At 43.2% G+C, this 27,004-nt stretch overlaps 1 protein-coding gene across 5 annotated transcripts in view; it reads right to left on the bottom strand.

The window, feature by feature from the left end:
• MOB3B (MOB kinase activator 3B) overlaps positions 1 to 27,004 on the bottom strand; it is a 218,006-nt gene that overhangs the window by 140,871 nt on the left and 50,131 nt on the right. Inside the window, exon 1 of one of the 5 annotated variants that reach the window (XM_066257371.1) lies at positions 23,927 to 24,074. The exons of 3 other annotated variants lie outside the window; for them this stretch is intronic. The gene's annotated coding sequence lies outside the window, so the exon portion shown is untranslated. Of the gene's footprint in view, positions 1 to 6,843; positions 6,901 to 23,926; positions 24,075 to 27,004 lie in introns of those variants that run through there. One more of the 5 variants, XM_066257373.1, reaches the window with a different exon arrangement.

Consider the following 27,004-nt stretch of genomic DNA (forward strand, 5'->3'; position numbering starts at 1 on the left):
ATTCCCACCAACAGTGGATGAGGGTTCCTTTTTCTCCACAGCCTCTCCAACATTTGCTATTACCTGTCTTGCTAATAATAGCTAATCTAACAGGTGTGAGGTGGTATCTCATTGCAGTTTTGATTTGCATTTCTCTAATAGCTAAAGAAGATGAGCATCTTTTCATATATCTGTTGGCCATTTGTATTTCTTCCTGGGAGATCACTTACTCTTTTATTTGCAGATCTTTGGACTAGCTAGAAAATATTTTTAAGATAAAAAAAAGACATTTGATTTGAGAACATAATACCTAAAGCAGAAATGGAGGATGGGGAGGGAACTACAGATAAAGATAATTTAACAGCTGAAAATTTTTTTTAAATTAAGGCAGAAAAATGCATTTTTACTTTTTCAGTCACAGGTGTATACTAGCTAATGTGTTGACACTCAGAACCTCCATCTGATACAGAGATAAAGGTCATTGTCAATCACCATTTCCTTCTTTCTCTTTGAGACAAGGTATGCCAATTCTGTTTTGGAAAAGTCTTGCTTTAAAGGGAAAAAATGTTCAAATTCAAGAAAGTTGGTTCCTGTAACAGACTTATTTAATCTTAGCCACTCTAAATGAATTTGAATCTTAAGGTCTGGAAAATTTTTATCCCTGGCACTATGTGAACTTATGAATGACATCTGGAATGCGGTTCGTTGAAGGCGGGTAGAGAACACAAAAGAGGCTAGAAGACTGAACATTGGAAAATACAGTTCTAATTTTCAAAAGGGCACTGTTTTAAGCTTGGGGGGGGGTTATAGGCAAATTGATACCAATTGCAGACAAGACTTAGAGGCAATATAGCCAAGTGGCTAAGAGCACAGCGTCTGCAGGGTTGCTGTGAAAGTTCAGGAGGATCAAATGTTTGGAACATAGTGGGCACTGAGTAATGTGGTTGTTACCATCATTCTCGTCATCATTACAATCAGCCATCTAGAATCTTAAAATGTTTAAAATTCTATCCAACTTAATTGCATAACAGTAACAATAACTCAACTGTATTTTGCTCTTTATTTTGATTTTCACAACAACCCAGTGAGATAGGTATTAATTGTTTCTCCCATTTTGCACTTAGGGAAACTCGAGACACAAAACTCGAGACACTCCCAGGTAATAGAATCCATAAGTAGCCAAGCTGACTCCAAAACTCTTTTTTTCTTTTTAGGTGAGAGGAGGGGAGGTAGTGAGGCAGAATCCCACATATGCCCCAACTGGGATCCACTCAGCAACCTCATCTGGGGCTGATGCTTGAGCACTGAGCTATTTTTAGCACCTGAGGCTGATGTGCTCTAACAGCAGTATCCTCAGTGCCAGGGGCGAGTTTGAACAAATCAAGCCACTGGCTATGGGAGAGGAACAGGGAAAGAAGGGGGAGATGTAGTGGGGAGAAGCAGATGGTCACTTCTTCTGTGTGGCCTGACTGGGAATTGAACCCAGGACGTCTACACACCAAACTTATGTTCTATCCACTGAGTCACCAGCCAAGACCACTCCAGAATCCTTAACCCTAATTAAGACTGCCTCTTTAGATGACTGGGTACTTCATAGAAATAAATAAATAAATAAGAACCAGAAGAATTCTTAGGGCACATTTGAGGTGGTTGGAGAAACGAATGGGAGAAACATAAACCTAGCCCTAGCTAGATAGACACATGCCACTCCCAAAGACGTAGATTTATTGAACCTTTGTGGTCTAGTCAGATGACCTGGACTCAGGTCCTGACAACGACTTTAACTGGCTATGCCTTTGGCCAGAAAACACATTATGAACCTCAGTTTTGACTTCTTTAAAGATAATGGTACTTATTTTCCAAGATTATTGTGAAAACTTAAAGAGCTACTACCTATGAAAACACTTCATAAGTGGAAAACCATCATCTAGTTCTTAACATGGCCATGAGTAACAAAGGAAACTAAAACTTTGACATGACACCAAGAAATAATGTGAACAACGAAAAATAATTAATTCCAATGCAAATGGGTACTTCTTAACAAGAGACAGGGCTGTGGGAGGGGTGACAATGGAGCCCTGGACAGAAGAAAAGAATAAAATCAATACTTTCTTCTTGCTTCATTTGGATGCACTTCTAATTCTCACACAGAAGGAAATAATACCATTAATCTAAGAAATCTGATAAGGAGTCAATATTCCTCAATATTTATAACTCACTTAGCTTAATATAGTGAGGAAATTCCCATCTTTTTTCATGCAATAAAATTGATTGCAATATTATTTTATGAATTTTGATATACCAGGGCAAACACTTTTTAGAATCAAGTATTAAAGTTTTAGTTTTAAATTTTAAAGGCTAGTCTGACCTGTGGTGGCGCAGTGGATAAAGCGTTGACCTGGAATGCTGAGGTCACTGGTTCGAAACCCTGCACTTGTCTAGTCAAGACACATATGATGCTTCCTGCTCCTCTGCCCTTTCTCTCTTTCTCTCTCTCTCTCTCTCTCTCATTCTCTCTCCTCTCTAAAATGAATAAATAAAAAAAGTTTTTTTAAATAAATTTTAAGGGCTTTCCATTTAACACAATGCCTTAGGTTTTTAACTCAGCTGTGATCTCAGAGTTCTGATAACAGGAATAACTTTCTGATTCATTATCTGGCTAGAGGATTAAGGCTGCATCCCAGAAACTCTCCAGAGAGAGAAGCCAACCCTCTATCTGGGAGCTTTTCAATTTGCTGAGGTGAAAACAGATGAGCAGAACAGATAACACTGAGACAAATAATTAATGACGCTATCCTCACTACACTCCGGAACATGTCCACAACGATACAAGAGGTCTGAAATAAAATAGAATCAAACAAGTAATTATAAATGATGTGGTCACTTGGAGCACTATAAAGAGCCCTATTTTTTAGTGTCAGAAAGATGTGAGCTTAAGTCTCGACTCTGCCCTTAACTAGCTATCCTCCTGGGCTGAACATTATGTTTCAATTTCTTCTTTGGTTGAAAGAAGGTACAAATACAGATATTGCAGCATGCTTGGGGGATCAGTGGGAGCATGTAAATGAAGAGGGACAAATGTCAGTGCTACCTTGATTAACCCAGACTTCTCATATAATCAGGTTATTTCTTATGTTATGAACTAGCTTTGTGGTCAACAGGGATCCCAACCATCACTGGTTTGTTCTTCAACTTCTTTCCCACAGACGACGTGGGCACGTGGCCCTCAACATGTATAAAATCTTGGAAAATTTTAGAAGACAAATCCATTTCCTCACTCCTGGTTTTTATAAGGAAGCATTTTCCCTAAGTATACAACTGGCCTTTCTCTGTCCTTTTACTAATGTGGCATCGGGGGAGTTGGAGGAACTAATTAATTTAATTGATACATTTGAGAAGAACCAACTGGGCATACTCAGTTGCAAAATTTACCTCCTGGGAGGTGCTTGCCCTCCAGGGGTTTGCTATTTGTGCTTTTCTAGAAAGAGAGAGAAAGAGAGAGAAAGAGAGAGAGAGAGAGAAGAAGAAGAAGAAGGAGGAGGAGAAGGAGGAGGAGGAGGAGGAGGAGGAAGAAGAAGAAGAAGAAGAAGAAGAAGAAGAAGAAGAAGAAGAAGAAGAAGAAGAAGAAGAAGAAGAAGAAAAGAAAGAGATAGGAAGCATCAACTAGTAGTTGTGGCACCTTTAGTTGTTCATTCATTGCTTCTCATATGTACCTCCATGGGGGGGAGGCCCTCCAGCCAAGCCAGTGTTCAAGCCAGCAACCTTGGGATCATACTGATGATCCCATGCTCAAATCGCAATCCCTCGCTCAAGGTGGTAAGCCTGCACTTAAGCCAGCAACCTCAGGGTTTTGAACCTGGGTCCTCATTGTCCCATAAGCCACCACCACTCAGGCCTCTTCCCTAAATTTCTGAAGGGAGAAAGACTTCACTGTCCTACACATCATGGGAAATGGTGGGCGAACCTAGTGTTTACATTTAGCACACTCACTTGGCTGACAGACCTAGAGCTCTGTCCTCCAGCCAGACTTCTATAAGCAATAGGGATGATCTGCTTCTGAGTTTTCAACCAACTTCTTCCAAAACCATGTAGAGAACAGTGGTATTGTTAGTTTGTTGGAGACTGTCTTAGAGACCCAATTCTATGCAAAGTTAGCCATTTTTTAGAAGAGTTTCATTGTGACATCAGTTCAAGCATAACCGATCTGCATAAGTTCTGTGTCTACCCACCAAGCATGCACAGTCTTTCCAGGCATTTTCTCAGACACTCTGTCGAGTCACAGACACAAAGAGTGACAATGCTCAGAACAGAAGGCCCCTCACCGGTGAGGTGTTCCGAAACATTCCACAGCAGTTGGTGAGCATCAGGTTTGGCAGCCCCATGCTCTGTAGGTGGCTACCGTCCCGTCTGAGGCCATGCTCTCCATGGGGAATCTGAACACTTCTACCAGGTAAGGCCCCTCCCACACCCAGCCTCATCTTCTCAAACTTCTCTCTGGTTTAACTTCAAAACTCTGGTAAAGGGAGGAGAAAGAGGGGGAGAGATTGGTAGGAAGAAGGAAGGAATGGCTGATCATTCCTGTCCCGTGGAGCCTGATTTCCCCTGCACTTCTCCCTCACACGCACACAGCGTCCTGTCCCCACACTGCATGTCTGCCCCTGCGTCCCCATGCCATTGGCCTGTGATGGACAGTCGCCCCCTGGGCTCCACCAGAGCACAGACATCTAACCTAGGGCCCAGCACAGACAGGAGCTCGGGTTTTGTGCTAGAACTATGTATCTAAATTATTTCTGATCAAACACTGCACAGACAGACAGTTCCTTCTCCAGCTGAGAGGGCCACATTCCAGGAATCATGATGAGACATAATCCACAGAAGAAACCTTCTCAGAAAACAGACACTTCCTGCAGAGGTGCACCACAGCCCTGCCTGTGCCTCCCCAGGCCGAGCAGGGCAGCTCTGCGTTTGCATTTCCAGCTTTCCCTGACAAGGCAGCTCCTTTAGAGAGAAGCAAACCTCGCTTTAAAGGAACATCTAAAAATTCGTGATAGCTCTTCGGAATATCCTTTGTGTGGTGCTGCAAAGACCTCTACCTGTGCGCTTTTTTTTTTTTAAGAATAAGTTTTAAAAATAAGCCTCAAAAGAAAAAATAATGCTTTAGAAAGGAGGTCACTCAGTTGGGAAATTTATTTTTTCTAATGTGAGAAGAAAATGTATCCTATCCCCTCCTTTACTGCAAACTCCACTCCTGTGTTTGTTGCCCATCCCCACGCTTTTGCCGCGGCTGCAGCCCCCTCGTCCCCTTGTGCCCCTTCACACCAGGATGTGTCCGCAGAGCCTGTGTCCCTCAGTCTTCCTGCACAATAACATGAAACTCATTCTCCTCGAGCCATGATCTGCCGCCTACCCTCCGATGAATGTGGGGGAAGTCTGGAGAGAGATCACTGCTGAGAGCATTTTATAGCAGAAAAGAAAATCACCTTATTGAATTCAAGCTCTCAATGTAGTAAATACAAAAACAGAAGCAGCCACACCTAATGCCCAGAAAAGTGAGGTGAGGCCCACGGCCCAGAATGGAGCCGAGAGCACAGCCTCAACCTCGGGGCCAGCACTCCTCCCACCACGCCATGGATCTCTTACAGGCTTGCAAACCCGACACCTCACTGCCTGTGCAAACTGCCCCAACTTAACTAGCTCTTAAATATATATATAGATAGTATTTTTCATCCCCTTTGTGGGTTTTCAAGCCTTTTTTAAAAAAAATAATGTAACTCCCCCAATGAAGTCTAATGCAAGGTCCAATTATATAAAAACTGATAAAAATTCTCTCTTCTGTGGCTGAAGTAGAGAAAAGTACCCTCTCTTAGTCTACCCCCTCCCAACAGCCACCGAGGCCCCTCTGAGGGTTTCCAGGTTCGGTTTACCGTATAATCATGGACTCCCAGTGCTCACTGCACTCGCCAGCGACCACGTCTCTGCCCTGGCCCCTTCCTCACCCATCGCCTGTCGTCATCTTCATCCTTCGAGGCCTGGGGAGTCGCCACCACCTCCAAGCAGCCTCTCTGGACCCTGTTACTGGGAAGCGGCTCTTGTCTTTCCTTTGCTCCAAAGCTCTGCATTAGTCACCTTTCCTCTGTACCCAAACAGTCTGAACTACTTGTTATTCTCGTGCCTCACCCCAACCTTCCAGCCCACTTATCATGAGGGCCCACCCACTCAACTGGGAGCCCTGCAGGTCCATTGGAGCAGGCTCCCAACTTGATGGCCACCCGGGTGAAGGTTCAGCCCACCCCTTTGCCTTCTCTCCTGACCCTTCCCCGACCTAACTTTGTCTATGTCCATTCTGACTGAACTCATTTTTAACCCCGGCCTCTAACAGACCCCTGAATAGGGAGTGGCTAGCTCTTCCTGAGTTCCGTGCTCTGCCCTCAGCTCTGCCTCCCATTCATTCTTTTCCTTTTTCAGTTTCTTCTCTTGAGCTATGGAGCCTCTGCTAGAGGCGAGTGTCTGCTAAAGGGAAAATACGACCCCTCCTCACCCTGAACCATCTGTCCACTGGCTGACTTCAAGCTGCTGCTGGACCAGGCTCAGAAAAGATGGGAAAACCAACATTGACTGGCTGCTTGTTTAAAATGTGTCACTCAGGGTCCCACCCTCACCTTCCGTGGTAGGTGATTGACTAATGCATTCCAATGTTTAAGAACTCCTTGAAACAGGGAGTCTCACACTCCAGGCCTGTACAGGGTTCCATGGGCCAACAGTCATTTACTAAGGAGAATGACAGAAAGAAATGTGGTCCTCAGCAAAGCCGAATTTCCAGCAGCAAGAATGACAGAAAAGTCCTTAGAAAAGAGGAAGACAAACCTGAATCGCACTGGAGAATGGAGAATAGTGCTTCCCTCCCTGGTCCACTGGCTGCTCTATGGACGGAGAGACTGGTCCATCCACCACCTGCTGCCTACCCTGTCTCTTGGCCCCTGTATTGTTCAGAGGGGTGCTTAAGTGTGGCTGAGATCAGGCTGCCTGGATTTGACTCTAGGGTCTATCACTTTCAGGGCTGCAGTCTCTTGAGCCTATTATGTAACCATTAAACTTCAATTTCCTCTTTTATAAAATAGTGATGATAAAAATTAGCTATCTTGAAGAGTTGTTGTGAGAATTAAATGACATTATCCAAATATAGCATTTGACACAGCACCAGGCACAAGATAAGTTTGCAATAAGTATTAGCTTTTAATTCGGATCATTCACGTAATGCTTTCATGAACTTACTCATTTATGTGTCTGTTCCCCCACCCAGGCAGCGGACACAATAGGCTTTCTACTTTCTCTCCCTTATAAAGACACTCTTAGTAAGTTATGCCTCACAGGATTGTGGTAAGGATGAAATAAGACAATAGGCAAACAAACAGACTAAACGGAAACAAACTGATACAGAGAACAAACTGATGGTTGCTAGATGGGAGGAGAGTTTGGGAAATGGGTGAAAAAGGTTGAAAGATGTTAAGAAAGTACAAAATGACAGTTATGAAAACAGTCACAGGAATGTAAAGTAAGTATGGCACAGGAATTATGATCAATAATATTGTAATAACTATTGTAATAATATTGTAATAACTATAAGGTATTAAATATCTAATCACTATGTTATACACCTGAAACTACTCTACTATTGTATGTTAACTGTAATTGGAATATAAATTAATTAATAAAAGACAGTAGGTGAAAAGAGCTCAGCAGTGGGTTTGGTGCACCATAGGCACTCTGTAACAGATTGAAGAGGCTGACCTACCTTGACACGCCCTGGGCACCGGCAACAGCAGGAGCTTTCCCTCACCAGGTCTAATGCGCTGCAACCTCCCTCCAGCCACGAGGCGGGGGAGCCCTCCAGAAAAACGGAAGCCGGGCTTAGAAGGCTTCTCAAGGAACCACACGGAGCAGCTGGCCAGAAAGTCTGTGCGGACTGGACATTTATACCTATTATGTTATGACGGGAATTCGAGCTCTCACAGGGCTGTGCCAGATCAACTCATCCTGAGTTGAGGGGTGTGTTTCTAATACAAAATATCTTCATTCTTATTTTCTTATGCAACCACATGTGTAGACTTGCCAAAAATGTTAAAAATAGAAGACAATAAAAAAAAAATCAAAGAGAAAGTCTTCTCATAGTTTCTAGACCAACTTGCATGGAAACAGTTACCCCACGGAGCATGACGGGTGTCAATTTCTTCATTCCTTTCGGGGAGTGGTTTTTGTTTTTCCTCTTATTTCCTTTGGGTAGTTTTATTTATTATTCTAACATTATTCTTTAATGACAAGTGAGGGTGTCACCACTTTTCTTTAAAACAATAGAGGCTACAGGGGAAAATAAAAAGCTCTTAAAGCCTGCAAAGACTTGGGGAATCTTGCTCCAGCAAAGCGTGGCAAACAACCGCCTCCGCGGCACCGGGCTGAGCCAAACCCCTGCGGTGAGGACTCGCTTTATTTTTGGTCCAAGCACAGAGTCCAGGAAGCCACATCTACTCCCTTCTTTTTCATTTAAGATTATACATTCATCAATAAGCCTTGTCGAGAAAGCCTCCATTAGAGATTTCCTCTATTTGTTCTGAGAAAGGACAGGAAAAACAGAAAAGCAGACACCAATCCTAGGAAAACAGCAAGACCCGGCGGGTGACCAAAACAGGTGTGTGCTCTCTCCTTCTCGCTCTTTACATTGCATTTTCACACACACACACACACACACACACACACACACACACAGACACACACACACACACACACACACACACACACGGCAAGCAGCTCCCTGCGTTTAAACGATGTTTGATTTTATATAAGCGCCAGATGACTCAAACTCATTTTAGAAGAAGGAGGTGTAGGGATCTATAAAAACACTGATAAGCATTTAACCACAAACAGTTCTTCCATCAACCGCAGTCAATTAAAAAAATGTTCAAAGGCTTAATATAGTCAAAGATGGAAATATATAGAGTCCCATCTTATGTAAGACTGTTATGTCAAAAAAATGGGGGGGAAACCCATCTGAGCCCCTTTAAACACATCTCAAATGCAGACCTTTACATAACTGATCAAGTACAGCATTTCAAAATATTTATATTTTCAAATCATATGATAGCTGTTACCAGACTTAAGAAATTGAGACTGATTGCACAATGAGCTGGTCCTCATTTGGTCTCCCCTAATTTGCCATAAACCAGCGTGGCTTCTAGAAAAAGACAGAACCTGACAGACCACAGCAGTGTAGCCAAAGAGTCCTGATTTATTTCAGCTCTGAAAGGCCACTGCACCGGGATTTTCATTTCTGCCTGGAATGCAATCCACACGACTGGCCTCGCTGTCCTGAATCAAATATTGTACACGTTTTTCTCATCTAGCAGAGATCTTGTGAACTGTGAGCACAACCTGCACAGGCGTAGGGGGGAGAAAAGAGGCGGAGCGCGGGGTCGTGCTGGGACGCGGAGTCGCTCCATGTTGCGCCCGTGGCACCAGGCTCACAGAAGGGCCCAGACAGGAAGAAGGCAGGGCCTTCGCTTCCAGACGTCCAGTAAGAGAAACGTTCCAAGTTGGCATCACAAACAGAGATGAATCTGCTGCCTGGAGAGCTAGGTCCCTAAACGGATCCAAAGCAAGGCGGGCCTCGTGGCTTCTGCGGACAAGATGGGGACCTGAAGGTGGAAAGTGGGGGCAGAGTGGGGGGCAGTTCCATTCCCTTCTCCACCCAGGGGGCTAGCCACAAACAAGGAAAGTTGATGATGGACCCCATGAAGACACTTCCTCAACGTCCTCGGAGGTCACGCACTCTCCCCAGCTCCTTGCTTCACCCACCCTGCTCCTAGGAGTAAGGGGGAAGAAAGCACCTTGGTCTTCACTTGGGAAGCTGCCCAGATAGTCTGTGCTTTCACCTGGGCCACCTCACCTGAGAGCAACCAGAGACATTTGAAGCACCAACTGTTTCACTTTTATAATAGTCTAGGTTTAGGGAGTATTTAATTTCATAAAGCTGCCTTAAATTGTGTGGGAAGGAGATAAAATCATTCTGATAATAATTTGTATTTCCTACAACGATAGCCTAGTAAACATAAGAGGGACTTTTTAAGTACAGGTGCTTTCTGACTAATGATGAAATAAATGTACACCTCATTATCTCATGGCCCTCCAAAAACTCCTAAGGAAGGAGGACTTAGAAGGAATGATTCAAGTGGAGTTTCCCTCATCCTTATCAGCTCAGCCTACCTCTCTCCCCACTGTCTGTTACCTTTTCATCCCTCTCACAAAGGCTGGCTGAATAAACCTCACCTAAGCCAGCAAACAAGTGGAGGCACAGACATTTTTCATGGCACAACCCAGGTCAGCATACCCTAGACTAGTTGCTAGGGATGGTATGTGCCTGCTGGTTAGAACGTTACTATGGTTTCTGCTACGAGATGCACAGCTATTTCCTGTGCAGGGAAATCTTGGAGGGGCAAGGAAAAGGAAGGTGGGAAGGAAGGAGAGGTGTCTGACAAAGCCCAGGGAAGCCTCTTCCAGGGTCTATAACACTTCCTCTCAGGCTGTATAGCAAATACTGCCTTCAAAATGAACTTTGAAATTCGGAGTGAAGCGTTTAAAAAGAATTCTAGTGTTACAGTTGAAATTTAAAAATATGCATACCTTTTCCCTTAGCAAACCCACCTTTAAGCAAAGCATTTCCAAGGACAATGGAAGTGGACTGTTGCATCCAACTGACTCCCAAGATGGCCCTCAGTGATCTCTACCTCCTGGTATCTATGGCCATTTAATACTCCTCTCCACCTGAGTGAGGGCTGGGCCGAGTGACTTACTTCTAGTGAACAGAATACTGCAAAAGTGATTAGGTTACAAAAGACTGTGACTTCTGTCTTGACCACATACTCTGTTGCTCTCTCCGCTTGCTCACTCTGATGCAGCCAGCTGCCATGTGTGAGGTCTGCCACACAGAGACCCACATGGCAAAGAGCCGACAGTGGCTTTTTGTCAAAAGCCAGTGAGGAAGAAAAGCCTTCCGGCCAACAGGACACTAGGAACTGAGTCCTGCCGACAACTTAAGAAGCTCAGATCTTTCCCCAGCGAATCTTTGAGAAGATGCAGCCCCAGCCTACCCTTCGTAACAGCCTTGTGGAGCACCCTGCCCTGGAGAACCCTGCTCGGCTGTGCTCCGGTACCTGACCCAGACAAACGGATAATACATGTTGTTATTTTTAAGCCACTAAGTTTTGGGGTCTTTTGTATATAGCAAGACAGAAAGAATACAGCTTTTAAGTAACATTTTTGGTTTTTGTTTTATTTATTTTGTTTGTGTGTATGTGAGAGAGAGAAAGAGAGAGAGACAGACAGACAGACAGGGACAGACAGACAGGTAGAGGGAGAGAGATGAAAAGCATCAACTCAGAGTTGTGGCATCTTAGTTGTTCATTGATTACTTTCTCATATGTGCCTTGAGGGGGGGGGGGGCTCCAGCTGAGCAAGTGACCCCCTGCTCAAGCCAGCAACCTTGGGCTCAAGCCAGCAACCTTGGGCTCAAGCCAGCGACCTTCGGCTTCAAGCCAGCAACCTTGGGCTCAAGCCAGCGACCTTCGGCTTCAAGCCAGCAACCTTGGGCTCAAGCCAACTATAAGGTCATGTCTATAACCCTGCGCTCAAGCTAGCAACCCTACACGCAAGCTGGTGAGCTGGCACTCAGAGATGGCAACCTCGGAATTTTGGGCCTGGGTCCTCAGTATTCCAGCTGATACTCTATCCACTGCACTGCCACCTGCACAGGTTTAACATTGTTGATCATCACACTCAGGAAAGGGAAAATTTCAAAAGTCCATTCAGAGGGAGCTAGTTCAGTCAAGAGTAGCACTTCCACACCAGAAATATTGGGTGACCATCAAAACACAGTGAGGTCGATGTATCTGTACTGATACAGAAAGAAGTCCATGAAAATGAAAAAGTTGCAAAACAGTGCGAGACTTCTAAAATATATCAGACATCTAGATTTTCGTGCCTTTAAACTCCAGACAAGCCCCTTATCCAGTGTTTCCATCCCAGAAAATAACAACTGCAATTATCTAGTTGCTATAGGCAAATAAGCAAACAAACAAAAAAAAAAAACAAAATAGAGAGGAAGAGAAAGAGAGATTCCTGAGTCTCCTCTTTCCCTCATATTGCTCATGTAATCCATTAGTAAATTATACAGTTTATCTTTCTTTTAGAGAGAGAGAGACAGAGAATCAGAGAGAGGGGTAGATAGGGACAGACAGACAGGAATGGAGAGAGATGAGAAGCATCAATCATTAGTTTTTGTTGTGATACCTTAGTTGTTCATTGATTGCTTTCTCATATGTGCCTTGACTGTGGGGCTACAGCAGACCGAATAACCCCTTGCTCGAGCCAGCAACCTTGGGTCCAAGCTGGTGAGCTTCGCTCAAACCAGATGAGCCCGCGCTCAAGCTGGCGACCTCGGGGTCTCAAACCTGGGTCCTCTGCATCCCAGTCGACACTCTATCCACTGCACCACCGCCTGGTCAGGCTATACAGTTTACCTTTGAATTGTTACTGTATCCCACCCTTATCACCACCTCTGCAGTTACTACATGGTCCAAGTCACCATCCTGTCTTTCTTGGGCAGCAGCAATAGACCTGATTCGTTGTCCTGCTTCCAATTCTCTCCAGTCTACTTCCAGATAATAGCCAGAGTGCTACTTAAAAATATATAACAAAATCAGGCCAGTTCCCTCTTAAACCCTGTAAAGTTTTTCTTTCACAGTCAGAATAAAAATCAAAGTTGCTTTGTTGATTCACAAAGCCATGTTTTACAGATGTGGCCTCTGGATACCTCTTCCTTTACAATTCTCCCTCTTGCTTATCGAGCTACACTGGCCTCATTGATGTTTTCATAACACACCAAGTTCACTGTCATTTGTTTAATTATTTGTTTTTAGATTTTTTATTTATTCATTTTAGTGAGAGGGGACAGAGAGAGAAGGAGAGAGAGAGAGAGAGAGAGAGAGAGAGAGAGAGAGGCAGAAAGAGAAAAGGGGGGTAGGAGCAGGAAGCATCAACTCCCATATGTGCCTTGACCAGGCAAGCCCCGGGTTTCGAACCGGCGACCTCAGTGTTCTAGGTCAATGCTTTACTCACTGTGCCACCGCAGGTCAGGCCTTTGAAGGATCTATTAGTATGCTAAGGCTGCCATAACAAAGTACCACAAGCTGTATGGCTTAAATAACAGAAATTTAATTTCTCACAGTTTTGGAGGTTAGAAGTCTGAAATCAGGTTGCTGGTAGGGCAGGTGTCTTCTTTTTTAGGCTCTAGGGAAGGATCTGTCTCATGCCTTTCTCTTTGCTTCTGGGGATTTGCTAGAAATCTTCAGTGTCCCTTGACTTGCAGGCACATCATCCCAAGAATGGTGCTGTCACCAGATTCGTATCTGTCTCCAAACATCCCCTTTCTATAAGGTCAGATTTGCATTACAATCTGATGATTTTCCTAGGTCCCCACCAGCTCCCTCCCCATTTCCCTGGCAGTCACAGCACAGCACTTAAAAGGGTCCTACACTTGGTGGAACTCTGCTGTATGTACCATCTTGAAATGTCATTTTTGAACAAAGGGACCCACATCTTTGTTTTATACTGAACACTGGTCTTGCTTATAGGGGTTGCCTTAATATTTCTCTTGCATTGCTAATCTGGTCTTGGTGTCTGCTTCTTGGAGGACCCAGACTGATACCCCAGATATTGACTCTTTACCACGTCATGTAAGCCTCTGGTCACCTCCACTGAAAAGCTTCTTTTGCCATTTTAAACAAAGCACATCCCACCTAACCCAGTCCCTGCTAATAGTCCTGCTTTAATGTTCTTCATAGCTCCATCTAATTTTACTGTGTATTTTTATTTTATATTTGTCTTGTCTTCCCCTTGAGAAGATAAACTATACAGAGATAAAAAAATAATTGTTTTCTTTATTGTTAAACTCCATCACCAGTAACAAACCTAGTTATGTGCAGGTACCCAACAATCTGTGAATAAGTTAATTTAGTAAAACAAACAAACAAAACCCCCCATAATTTTAGCCCTGGCCATATAGCTTGGTTGGTTAGAGCATCATTCTGAAGCACTTAGTTGCTGGTTCAATCCTCAGACAGGGCACATACAGGAACAGATAGATCTATGTTCTTTTCTCTCTCTCTCTCTAATATCTATAAAATAAACATAAAAAAATAAATTCACCCAGATCCTCCTTCAGATCCAAAAAGATATGATATAACTTAGTATGACCGTCTTGAGAAGGTACTTCAAACATCGATGAAATACAACTTTTGAAAAAATATAGGCCAGAAATGAATAGAGAACCCAAGGCCAAAGCCAAACCATGAGAGAAGTAGGCATGAGCTGGGGGGTTGAATCTGGACACAGCTACCCCAGGGCATAGGTCTGGAGTTCTAATGACCAGGTAGGATAAGGTGATGTGGCTCTCAGTCCATGCAAGGTAGGAGAATGGAACTGACATAATTTCATACAGTTAGAGTTCTTGAAAACCTCCTTCTACATGAAAATGGGATTAGAAAACTATCACTGTTCCCTAGTAGCTCTGGGAAGAGGCAAGTAGGTCTGTAGTCTGCCCCAATCCCAGGGTGAAGAAAATAAAACACCAAACCCGTGCCTTGCACAAGTATGCTGCCCAAATTTACATTGTTTAAATTATGCAAGAATCCTGAGCTGATAAGTCACTATAAACAGGTTTTTAGGACCACAGTAACCTCTGTAGAAGAAAACTCAAATTGCTCTTTAAAAATATTTTTATAACTCAGGACTCAAAGAACCCCTCAGAATAAATAAATCCTGTTGAACAAACCAGACAAAGAACCAACCAATCAGAGGGAGAAGTCATATATACAACACAGAATTAACATACCAAAAACTAAAGTTAGTAAACTCATCTGATGAATCTAAAAAATAATTATGTTTAAAAGTATTTTAAAAATGAAATAGTTGATTTCTATACAAAAAGAAAGGTCAGATTTTAAAAAGTAAATAAAATACTAAAAATTAAAAATACAATGTTAAGTTACATATTAGATACAGCTAAAAAGAGAATTAGGATCATGAAAAATGGGTCTGGAGAAATTACTCATAGTGTAGCAGAAAGAGAAAACAAGAGATCGAAAATGTGAGAGGTTATAAGAAATAGAGAATAGATTTTTTTTAAAAAATGTATATTTGAGCCTGACCAGGCGGTGGCGCAGTGGATAGAGCATCGGACTGGGATGTGGAGGACCCAGGTTCGGGACCCTGAGGTCGCCAGCTTGAGCATGGGCTCATCTGGTTTGAGCAAAGCTCACCAGCCTGGACCCAAGGTTGCTGGCTCAAGTAAGCGATTACTTGGTGTTGTAGCCCCATGGTCAAAGGCACATATGAGAAAGCAATCAATGAACAATTAAGGTGTCTCAAGGAAAAACTAATGATTGATGCTTCTCATCTCTCTCCATTCCTGTCTGTCTGTCCCTATCTATCCCTCTCTCTGACTCTCTCTCTGTCTCTGAAAAAATAAAATAAAATTGAAAAAAAATGTATATTTGATTGAAGTTCCAGGAGAAACGAGCAGAAGATTATGAAAGAAGCAATACTGAAATGATAATGGCAGAATTAAAGTAATACTTTGTTTTCTGCATTTGAAATATCACAAGCCCTAAGCAGGATTCAAAAGAAAAACAAGAAAAAAACAAAAAAGCCTGACTAGGTTCTTTTTAGTTACAGACTGCATACTAACATTGCCTGTACTATAGACTTATCTTATTCTTGTGATAAAATAATGTACATAAAAGAGGATTTTGAGCCTGACCAGTAGAAGCACAGTGGATAGAGCATTGACCTGGGATGCTGAGGACTGAGGTTGGAAACCCGAAGGTTGCTGGGTTGAATGCAGGGGCATCTGCTTGAACATGGACTCACCAGCTTGAGTGGGAGATCATAGACATGACCCATGGTCACTGGCTTGACCTCAAAGGTTGCTGGCTTAAAGCCCAAGGTCAATGAACAACTAGGATGCCACAACAAAGAATTGATGCTTCTCATCTTTCTCCCTTCCTGTCTGTCAGTCTCTCTCTCTCTCTCTCTCTCTCTCTCTGTCTTTTGCTAAAAAAGAAAAGAAAGAAACACAAAGACACACATATGTGCATGCACGTACACAAGCAACACACATACCTGGACTCACTGGAATAAATTGAAGAACCAAAGAGAAACTCATGGAAGAACCAGAGAGAAAAAGGGCACCAACTTAATAGTGGTAATCAGATTAGCAGCAGACTTTCCATCAGTAACACAGACCCTAGAACAGGCATGGCCAACATACGGCCCGTGGGCTGGATCCCGCCTGCATAATGAGTTTATGCAGCCCGCGATTAAATTTTTAAAATTCTCCGCACGATGCACTGTGGAAAAAAATAAGTGGTACTTTTAAATTGTTATACATAAACTATGATATCTAACCACTGTACAATAATGAAAGTTAAAATCTCAGCTGCTCAGAAGCGGAAGCATCTTTGATTATTGGAAATTGAGATATTTAAGAAGATAGTGATAGCGGAAAAGAATTCCACGTGTGACTAATCTAGGGTTAACTTCCAATAACTGGTCGAATGGATTCGTGATACTTTTTTTTTTTTTTTTTGTATTTTTCTGAAGCTGGAAATGGGGAGAGACAGTCAGACAGACTCCCGCATGCGCCCGACTGGGATCCACCCGGCATGCCCACCAGGGGCGAGGCTCTGCCCACCAGGGGGCGATGCTCTGCCCCTCCGGGGCATCGCTCTGCCGCGACCAGAGCCACTCTAGCGCCTGGGGCAGAGGCCAAGGAGCCATCCCCAGCGCCCGGGCCATCTTTGCTCCAATGGAGCCTTGGCTGTGGGAGGGGAAGAGAGAGACAGAGAGGAAGGAGGGGGTGGGGGTGGAGAAGCAAATGGGCGCTTCTCCTATGTGCCCTGGCCGGGAATCGAACCCGGGTCCCCCGCACGCCAGGCCGACGCTCTACCGCTGAGCCAACCGGCCAGGGCTCGCGATACTTTTTTATTTTTTAAAAAAATTCCATTGTAAAGATTTACAACCTTTTTACTCGTCTGTGCAATTTTTATAAGCAATTGAATAATGGAAATTATGGAAATTTAAAAAAACTTGCCAAGGAATATTTAGTAATCTTCAGCTCAATTTATATTTGTGAACAAACTCTTTCTCTAATGAATCTAAATATAAGTACAACAAGATCAAGATTGAATGATTTACATTTGGAGGCTGTGTTAAGAATAGCTACTACAAGTATAGATCCAGATATTAAAAAAATAATAGGCGATGTAAAGGGCCTCAACACATCACATTAGTTTTTTTCTTAATTTGTTGTACTAAATTACTTACATTTATTCATAAACAAATTACATAATAAAATTTTGTTTACTTAAATGAATCGTTTTGGTATTTAACATTTTTTAATTTTAATATTTCATCTGGCCCGTGAAAAAAAAACTTTTCTTTCTAATCTGGCTCGGGGCAAAAACTGTTGGCCATGCCTGACCTAGAAGATAATGGAATAACATATTCAAAGTGGTAAAAGAAAATAACTATGAAACTATTATTCTATACTTAACTAAATTACTACTCAAAAATAAATGTGAAATAAAGACATATTCATACAAAAAAAGGCAATATCCAATTCACACTAACATTTCATTTGAAGTAAACTAAATAAAGAAAAAGTAAAATAAACAATGATGAGCAAAGAAGATAATACGTATGGTAGTCAATTTATAAACACACCCACTGTTTAAAAATATTTCAGATTAATGGGGGGAGGAATTATAAACAACCTGGAGATAAAATATTACATAGTAATTATACATTAAGGGCAGTTACATTAAAATATTCTCAAGGCCATGTGTTACTTGGTAGGAAAAAAGCAATTTTAATTTTTTTTTTAAATGTAAAGCTAAGCATGCAGATTGTATGTTAGGGAAAATAAGGAAGTGATGGAATGTATAATTTCCAAAGTAGTAGTAGAAGTGGGAAGGGAAAACAGGATATTTTTTTTGTGTGTGTATTTTTCTGAAGTGAGAAGCGGAGAGGCAGAGACAGACTCCCGCATGCACATGACCGGGACCCACCCAACAAACCCACTAGGGGGCGATGCTCTGCACATCTGGGGGCATTGCTCCTTTGCAACTGGAACCATTCAGCACCTGAGGCAGAGGCCATGGAGCCATCCTCAGAGCCCTGGCTAACTTTGCCTCAATGGAGCCTTGACTGCGGGAGGAGAAGAGAGAGATAGAAAGGAGAGGGGGAAGGTGAAGAAAAGATGAGCGCTTCTCCTGTGTGCCCTGGCTAGAAATCAAATCTAGGACTTCCAGATGCCAGGCTGATGTTCTACTGCTGAGCCAACCAGCCAGGGCCCAGGACATTTTTATGAGACACATGCAAACAAAAACCCAGAAAGAACTTGCCGGCAACAGATCCACACTGAAGGAAATACTAAACAATGTGGTTCCAGCAGAAGGAAATCGATCACAGATGTAAGACATATAGGAGGAGATATAAGAAGGAAGACTATAAGCAGACATAAAATTCTGACATATAAGTAAGGAGTAAGAGGACAGAAAGTGGTAAATTAATACAAGCATTGATGCTATAAAAAAGTAAAAGGAACAATGCCTTGTGGGATTTTAAAAGAAAAAATGCATATACATAGTATTAAAGCATACAAAAGACTAACATAGGGATTGGAGGAACACAAGTGGGAAGGGTGTTGTTCAGAGGGAGGTAAAGCTATTGATCACCGTAGAATTGAGCAAGTTAATAATACATACTGTAATTACTAGGTTAACCACTAAAGAATAAAAACAGATGGTGTAAGTTTTGGAGTGATACACAAGAAAAAGGGGAGGGAGACAGAAAATCAATCAATTTAAGAGAAAACAAGAAAGGAGAGAAGAAACAGAAAAACCGTGGGACAAATAGAAAGCACAATGGCAGACATAAATTAAAATACATCAGTAATGATAACATGTAGATTTGCCAAATGTTCCAGCTAAAAGATGGCAACAGACTCAAATGCCTGCTGGGCAGGCCAAGTCACAGAGAGTAAAGAGCAGGTCCAGGAAACAACAGTTCAAATGAATGTGCACTGATGTGTCCTCGGGTCAGGGAGACAAGAGCATATAGTGGAATGTGGGCAAAGCTCTTGAGCGTATCTGTCTGAAGAAAGTAGCTCTCACATACTGCTGCTGCCGTTTGGAATACAAACCCAGTGTCAGGTAGGTCAACGGAGACGGAAACTCAGTGTTTGGTGGGAACCTGATTTTTAAACATAGGCTACCACTCTTTTAAAGAATGAACACTAAAAAAAGAAAAAATGGAAAAGAAAATGCTATCAATCCCATAAATAGGAGGGGAACAGCTAAAACAAATATGCAAAGAGCATGGTAAATAAAATGCAAAAAAACAAAAACAGAAAATGAAAGACAAACGGATAACCCTTGCAAACCTTTGCAACAGGGATGGAAGCGATGGCTTATACTAAAACACCACTGAGATCCACACCCTATAATTTCCACTCTGTTCAACCTTATCATTTGGCTGAAGAGGTCTAACATTAAAGGATGGGAAAAACACTGAATAATCCAGACAGAAAAGTACATGGAGCACCAGTGGTCAGTCGGAACTCCAAATAATGTCCGGATGTTTGTTCCATCAGTTCTGCGTGCACCAAGGCTCCTCCGGGGCTTACTGGACACTGGGGTTTATCTAGCTGTTAATAAAATAGTGATGTTCAAATTGCCTAAAAGGATAGAAAGGAGGAGATGAAAAAAGAATCAATTATGTTCACCTTCTGTTCATCTGAGTCTGTTATTTGAATCAATCCTGGGATTCAGTTCTTCCCCACAGCCCGTGAGGTAATGTCCCACATTTTCAGTGCAGCTTCCAGGGTCTTCCAGACCCGGCTCAGCCCAGTCCTGCCAGGGTGCAGGAGACACCTTTGCCAGGCTCATGCCTCTGCCAGGATGTCCTCGTGAACCCCTCTGCACTTGAAACAAAACCCACTCCCCAGTGAAGTGTTTTCTAAAGGTTGCTTAAGGTTCCTGGTGAAATCCCTGTATGAATAATGCACCAGATGGCAATATTTAAGCTTATCTGGGCTCTGCAAAAATATGTGTAATGAGACAAAGGAAATTGTGTTTATCATAATTCCAGTAGGCACAAGGGGTCAATGGGTTGCCTGAATGGGTCCTGCTCCTGGCAAGAAATGCAGCCTTGGGGAGAACAAACTCTTTCCTAGATGGATCGACCTCCTGTTGAAGCTGTCTCATTCACTGTAGCATAGCTACAGTGCCTATGGTCTAATCTCTTCATGGGTGTACCCAAATATTTGAAGGCTTAGTAGAGATTATTGTCACACTGGCTGGGTAGCTCAGTTGGCTAGTGTCATCCCGATACACCAAAGTTGTGTTCAATCCTTCGTCAGGGCACATATGAGATTCAATCAATGAAAGCATAAATAAGTGAAACAACAAACTGAAGATTCTTTGTCTTTCTTCTTCTCTCTCTCTCTCTTCCTCTCTCTAAAATCAATAAAAAAAAAGAGAAACAGAAAACAAAGATAAAAACCTAAAAAATAACAACTGTTGAAGTAAATGTCTACAAATGCATGATGTTTACTTCTGTAATTGTTAAATATAATATGCAAAGATATTTTATTTTATATGAAAAAAATTGGTAGGTTATATTTTCTCAGTTTTTTTTTTTTTTTTTGTATTTTTCTGAAGTTGGAAACGGGGAGGCAGTCAGACAGACTCCCGCATGCGCCTGACCGGGATCCACCCGGCACGCCCACCAGGGGGCGATGCTCTGCCCATCTAGGTCATCGCTCTGTCGCAACCAGAGCCATTCTAGCACCTGAGGCAGAGGCCAAGGAGCCATCCTCAGCGCCCGGGCCAACTTTGCTCCAATGGAGCCTTGGCTGCAGGAGGGGAAGAGAGAGACAGAGAGGAAAGAGAGGGGGAGGGGTGGAGAAGCAGATGGGTGCTTCTCCTGTGTGCCCTGGCCGGGGATCGAACCCAGGACTCCTGCACGCCAGGCCGATGATCTACCACTGAGCCAACCGGCCAGGGCCTATTTTCTCAGTTTTTAAGAACATGCAACTGTAAAACTCGTGAGAAATCAGAGCCAACCAAAACTGAATGAGTTACTTATAGTCAACTTCAAAAGCCAAATTATAAAAGTACTTTTCATTTCTTGCAGCAAAAAACTTAGAGCTAAGATGGGGTGTGGGTGCACACTGGCATGTTTGGTATGTGTGTGGGCAGAAGAGGACCGAGGGCCTGAAAAAGTCATAAAGACCACGTTCCGTGTGCAGCCGGAGGGCCAGGGAGAACTGGCAGACCCAAAGAGACACAGGGGGACACAGCAGAGGGTTGGTCACAGTGGAGGTGGTCCCTCCTCTCCTCCCTGACTCTCATGAAATCATTAATGAAAACAGAGACCCAGGAAAATGCTGACTTCCTCTGAATTTACTGTTGAGATGGAAGCAGGTTGAGGCTTGGAGTCTAGATGAGATCCTGAGTGGAAGAGAGGAGACTAGACTGCACAATTCAGGAGAAGGGATGGAAAAGCCAAAGGGCGAGGGGACAAAGAGCCAAAGGGGAGCCAGGGCAGGGGTGAGCGAGACAGAGAGCAAAATGGGGGTCTGACTAGGGGTGAGGGGCCATGTTGAACTCACAGTGCCAGGAACTGGAGTTCAGACCAAGTTTTATCTAAGTCTTTGAGGGGCACAGATGCCCCAAAGTGAGAATGTTAACCTGCGTTTCATAATGTATGCTCTTCTAAGAATATGCAACCTGTCACGATTGTTAGCCGGGCTACAAAAGAGAAGTGGTCAGGGTCCTTCATAAGGGCTCCGCTCAGAGACTCTCGTTCATTAGGAGAGATGGCGGTGGGGAGGGTTAGTCAAGTGCTGCACAGAAGACTTTTTGATCCAACCAGGGCTCCCAGGGTTGTCACAGCAGGTTGCTGCTTCCCAGGTGGAGCTGAGAAGGTATATCTGTACCTCCAGTTACAATGAACCAATATTAAAAACAAAATGAAACAAAACAAAACTTCGGGTGGAGCAGGAAACCATAGGAAGTGCACATTTCTCACTGAGCAGAGCTTGTGGGTGGGAAGCAGTTAGCGGAGAGAAGAGTAAGTTCATTATTTTGAGCTTGTTTCTACTTTAAATACAAAGCATAAAGAATTTGAAAAATATTTGCTGTTAGCTTCAACTCTGGAGTCACACTAACCCATCTTCATAAAAGGCCCACTATAAAGGCTCCACGGGCAGCAGTGAACCACCCTGGAAAATTGGCCTTGCCACTGTGTTTATACAGACCAACCATTCAAGATTTAGACCAGTACTATCTATTGCCAGGTGGACAGTTTCAGCGGATGTGTCATTATGCCAGTCCACATATTGATAAAATATTAATAACAATAAGAGTCATAGCAAATACTTCTATAGATCTCTCATGACTATTGGCTACTGGTAGCTATATAAGAACACACTAGCTAGCTGAGCTGATATTTAAGCCTCTTGACAATAAAAGGGTCAAACCTTTATTTAATATGTCCAATCAATATTTCTTGAGCACCTGCTATGTCAGGCTGCCTTTGCTGTGGGTGAACAAAACAGATGTCATTTTTATGTTAATGGAGCTTAGAGTGTGGTGGGGGAGAAGCCATTACACACACACACACACACACACACACACAGGCTATACAGTAATGAATTGTGCACTGTGCTAAGAATAGAATGAGCAGAGCTACAAGAGAGGACAAAAGGGCAAGGGCTAGTATAGACAGACAGTGGCCCAGGAATGCATTTGAGGAAGACACCTGTGCACAGAGACCACTGGGATCTAAGATAGCTTGTCAGAGTGGGAGAAGTCTCCAATGCAACAAGACTGGCGAGTGAGAAAGCCCACGCTGGGCCTACTGAGTGCTTCAGTGACCCCTTTCAACACTGCAGACATTTGCATTTTCTAGGTCTCGCCCGCATCATCGCTCTAGCTCTTTCAGATCCTTATTTACAGGTCTTAAGAAGTATGCCATATTTATCCACAAAGTACCTGCTGGTCCCAGCCTCATACCTGCCCTCCAAGACTCTGCTCTGTACTGCCCTGGGGCTGGAAGTCTGCAAACAATTTTCTCACGCTTCCTTACCAACAGGTTTCCTATTACGTTGTAGTCGTGGGAGGCAGAGGAGGGAGAGCATCGGAAAGAATAAGCACAAGGCTTCCTGCAGCTAGCAATTCCAGTGCAGCAGCTGTTGGAATGGCAGCAAGAGTGGGTGATTCAGAACTTTTACCAAACCACCTAACTCAGTCAGCATTGCGCCCAGCAGATATCATGGTGAACTGCAAACACAGTTTTTTACACAGAGTTTCAAGATTGGCGTCACACCTGTAGGGGGTTCACGATAAACCCAATGAGTAGCACTAACTTAATCACACCGGAGACTCCTCTGCATTCCCTGTAGACTACCACGCACCGTGGCCATCACAGGGAGGAATGAGACTGACTTACATCATGTACATTTCAAGGCTGCCTCTGCCCACTTACCTTGACAGTCTCAGCCTGGAGAAAGAGAAGAACTGGGATAGGGTTATAACCATCCCATGGCAGGGGCTCACAATCATTCCTAGTTCTTCTGGAAGGACTGGTAACTCACTAAAAGACTGGCACAGACTAAAAAGGTGAGACATCATCTTCCATACGACAGTGTAAGGTGGGGATTCTAGATAGTTATGGTTCCTGCCCTCAATTTTGGAAAATTGGATGTTGCCACCTGATGTTCTAGCCAGCCATTCTGAGCTTGTTTTTCAGCTTCTCTCTGCTGTTTTATACTCACATATCCCTTTGCCTTTTGTCAACAGTGTTCTCTTTTACTTCTCCTGGCCCATCCTCTTCTCTCACTTGCAGCTTTCTTCCTTTGTCATTTAAGCTTCCTCAGCTATATGCACAGACAGCCAACAGGAGCATTTTGTGTGTGGGGGGGTTCCCTCACTCTCAGGCAGCTCCGAATGCAGCAGGTGCCTCTGCAGAGGCTTCTGTTGGACCTTGGACTTATACCCAGCAGCTGGTAATCCTGGGCACTCACTCTTCAAAGCAGTACTAGGAATTTAAGTAAAAAAACAAGTGTGGTGCGGTTTCACTCTCTCCTCTTGAACTTAAGCCACTCTTGCCTTGACATTTTCCAAAAACACTAAGCTCATTTCTCTCGCCATGGGAAGGGAGAACAACTATCTTACTGGTGCAGAGTGTGGTTTAAATGAGAGGTCAGGCCCGGGTTTCCCTGAGCAAGAGATGAATATAAACTGTGGGTGGGAAGGTGGAGTGATGGGGGGAGGGGGAGGATTGAAGGATAGGGGTCAGAGATGCCAATAAAAGCACATGTTTCCCTGGCTGGGAAATAGGCCCCAGAAAGGGAACTTCACACCAGATTAAAAAAAAAATCTAATTTGTTTTTGGAACCTGAGGCCCATGCTTTCAGTGAGCAAACATATATGGAAGACCTACTTTGCATCAGGGGAAGTTCTAGGCCCTGGGGAGATAAAGATGACACGGTTCCTGCCCCAAAGGTGCTCATGGATTAGTGAGTGAGGTTTAGACACACACACACATACACACACATGAAAAATATTATCTTGAGTGTTTGCAGAATTATGAGTTTGCTTAAAAAGAAAGAAGCAAGTAACAGTATTTAAAAGAGGGACTCAAGAAATGTTTCCCACAGGATATGAGATTTGAACTTGGTCATTTAAGATGAGTACAAGTTTGTTTGGTGGCAGACAAGAAACAGCATCTGGGGCAAAAGAAACGGTGCTTGTGAAAGTGGGCAGTGTGCAAGCACTTGATCTGCTGGGGACACTTCTGTGTCTGGGGCAGGGGGGAGAGGGGAGGAGGTCTGCAGAGGTTACCTGACTTGCCCTGAGGCCAACAAGGATATGTCTCCAAGAACCACCCAACCAGGCTTCTTCTCTACCCTCTTGCCAGTGTTCTTTCCAGTGGACCTCCATGCCTTTATTGCCAATGAACTAGAGTCATTTTCATTAAACTCCATCAGTTGCTGTGGGCACACTGGGAGCTCGAGGAGATGCCAGGTGGAAGCACAGAGACGTGAAGGAGTAGGTGGATTATAGCAACAATGACAACAACCTGAACAAAAGGTTATTTGTCAAAGCCCAGAAGAACATATCAGGTAGCCACCTTTCTTAATTTAGAAAATAAAGTATTCCAGATGTAGAGGGAGATGATACTACTAGTGCTAATAATTGTAACAAATGTGCCTAATTCTTACACATTCAAAATCCCCCCACCTTTTTTTTTTTTTTAGCAAGATAACGACAGGAAGGAAGAGAAATGAGAAGCATCAACTCATAGTTGTGGCACCTTAGTTGTTCATTGATTGCTTTCACATGTGCCTTTGGGGGAGAAGAGCTCTGTCTTGAGCCAGTTACCCCTTGCTCAAGCCAGCAACCTTGGGCTCACGCCAGCGACCATAGGATCGTGTCAATAAGCCCACACTGAAGCCCATGAGCCCATGCTAAAGCCAGCAACCTTACAGTTTCAAACCTGGGTCCTCAATATCCCAGGTTGACTCTCTATCCACTGCAACACCACTGGTCAGGTTCAAAATCCTCTTTTATGTACATTATTTCATCACTAGAATAAGAGAAGTGTGTAGTATGGACAACATTACTATGCAGTCCGTAACTAAAAGAACAAGATACATTATTTTTTAAATTTTTTTTTAAGAGAGAGAAAGAGAGAGAGAGAGAGAGAGAGAGACAGAGAGAGAAGTTTGAGGAGGAACGCGAAGCATCAACTTGTAGTAGTTGCTTGTCGTATGTGCCTTGACTGGGTAAGTCCAGGGTTTCGAGCCTACGACCTCAGCTTTCCAGGTCCACGCTCTATTCACTGCACAACCACAGCTCAGATGGGATATATTATTCACAACTGTTCATTTGAGGCTGTCACTGATGTCAGGACATAAAACAAATAACCTTATGCTGGGGAATTTGGCACCAATTCCACATAAACCCGGAAGGTTAGAAAAAGAGAAAGCAGAAGTGTATTCATGCTGGTTATTAAGGAAGAGAATGTTTCACTTTCAAATGATGGGGGAGGGGCTTTGAAGTGACATAGGACAGCACAGTGACAGGCACAGAGAAATAAGCACGGCATAGTTTTGCACATTTTAGGCCCTTCAATTATTTTGCCAAAATAAGGTTTATTTTCATTCCAAAAATAGTCACTATCAATCAGCTTTGGAGAGTGGAGGTAAAGACATATCAGAATCAACCATTCCTTTTCTATGTTGTAGACTCGAAAGAGAATTCTTATAGGATCAACACAGGCATATTCATATTTTACAAGCACCTCTTATTTGGCATCACCACCCTTGTAGGTTTATCTCCTAAAACTCCATGCTGAGATGCTTAAATTAGAAGCAGTTTTCTCTTTACCCCCCACTCAAACTGAACGCATTCGTAGTGAAGAAAAAGAATTTTGCAAATGAGAATTGAGAGTAGAGGGAGGGATGTCCATTGACATGGTAAAAGCGAATTGCAGAGTATTTTTTGTACAACTGAAAACCCTGTCTATGCACATATCTCTCTGCGTGTGTTTGCACATGGAAGGGGAGAGGCGAGGAACAAAAGAAGCCAGCTTGCGAAGGAAGTGGGAGGAAGGGAATGGGGAGGACAACTAGGGGAGACATGAACTTTTCCTTCCTACTCTCATAATGTTCACACTTGTTACAACAGTCATAAATGTCACCCTTTCTCTTTAATTGAACAGAAAAAAAAACTAAATTGAAAACACTTGACAAGAAAAATAGATCCCATGAGTAAAAAAAATAAACGTTTCAAAATTAATTCAATAAGCATTCTGTGAGTCAAATATGTCCCATAGCAAAGAAATAGTC

This window comes from Saccopteryx bilineata, chromosome 2, assembly GCF_036850765.1.
Source record: "Saccopteryx bilineata isolate mSacBil1 chromosome 2, mSacBil1_pri_phased_curated, whole genome shotgun sequence".
Taxonomy (NCBI): Eukaryota; Metazoa; Chordata; class Mammalia; order Chiroptera; family Emballonuridae; genus Saccopteryx; species Saccopteryx bilineata.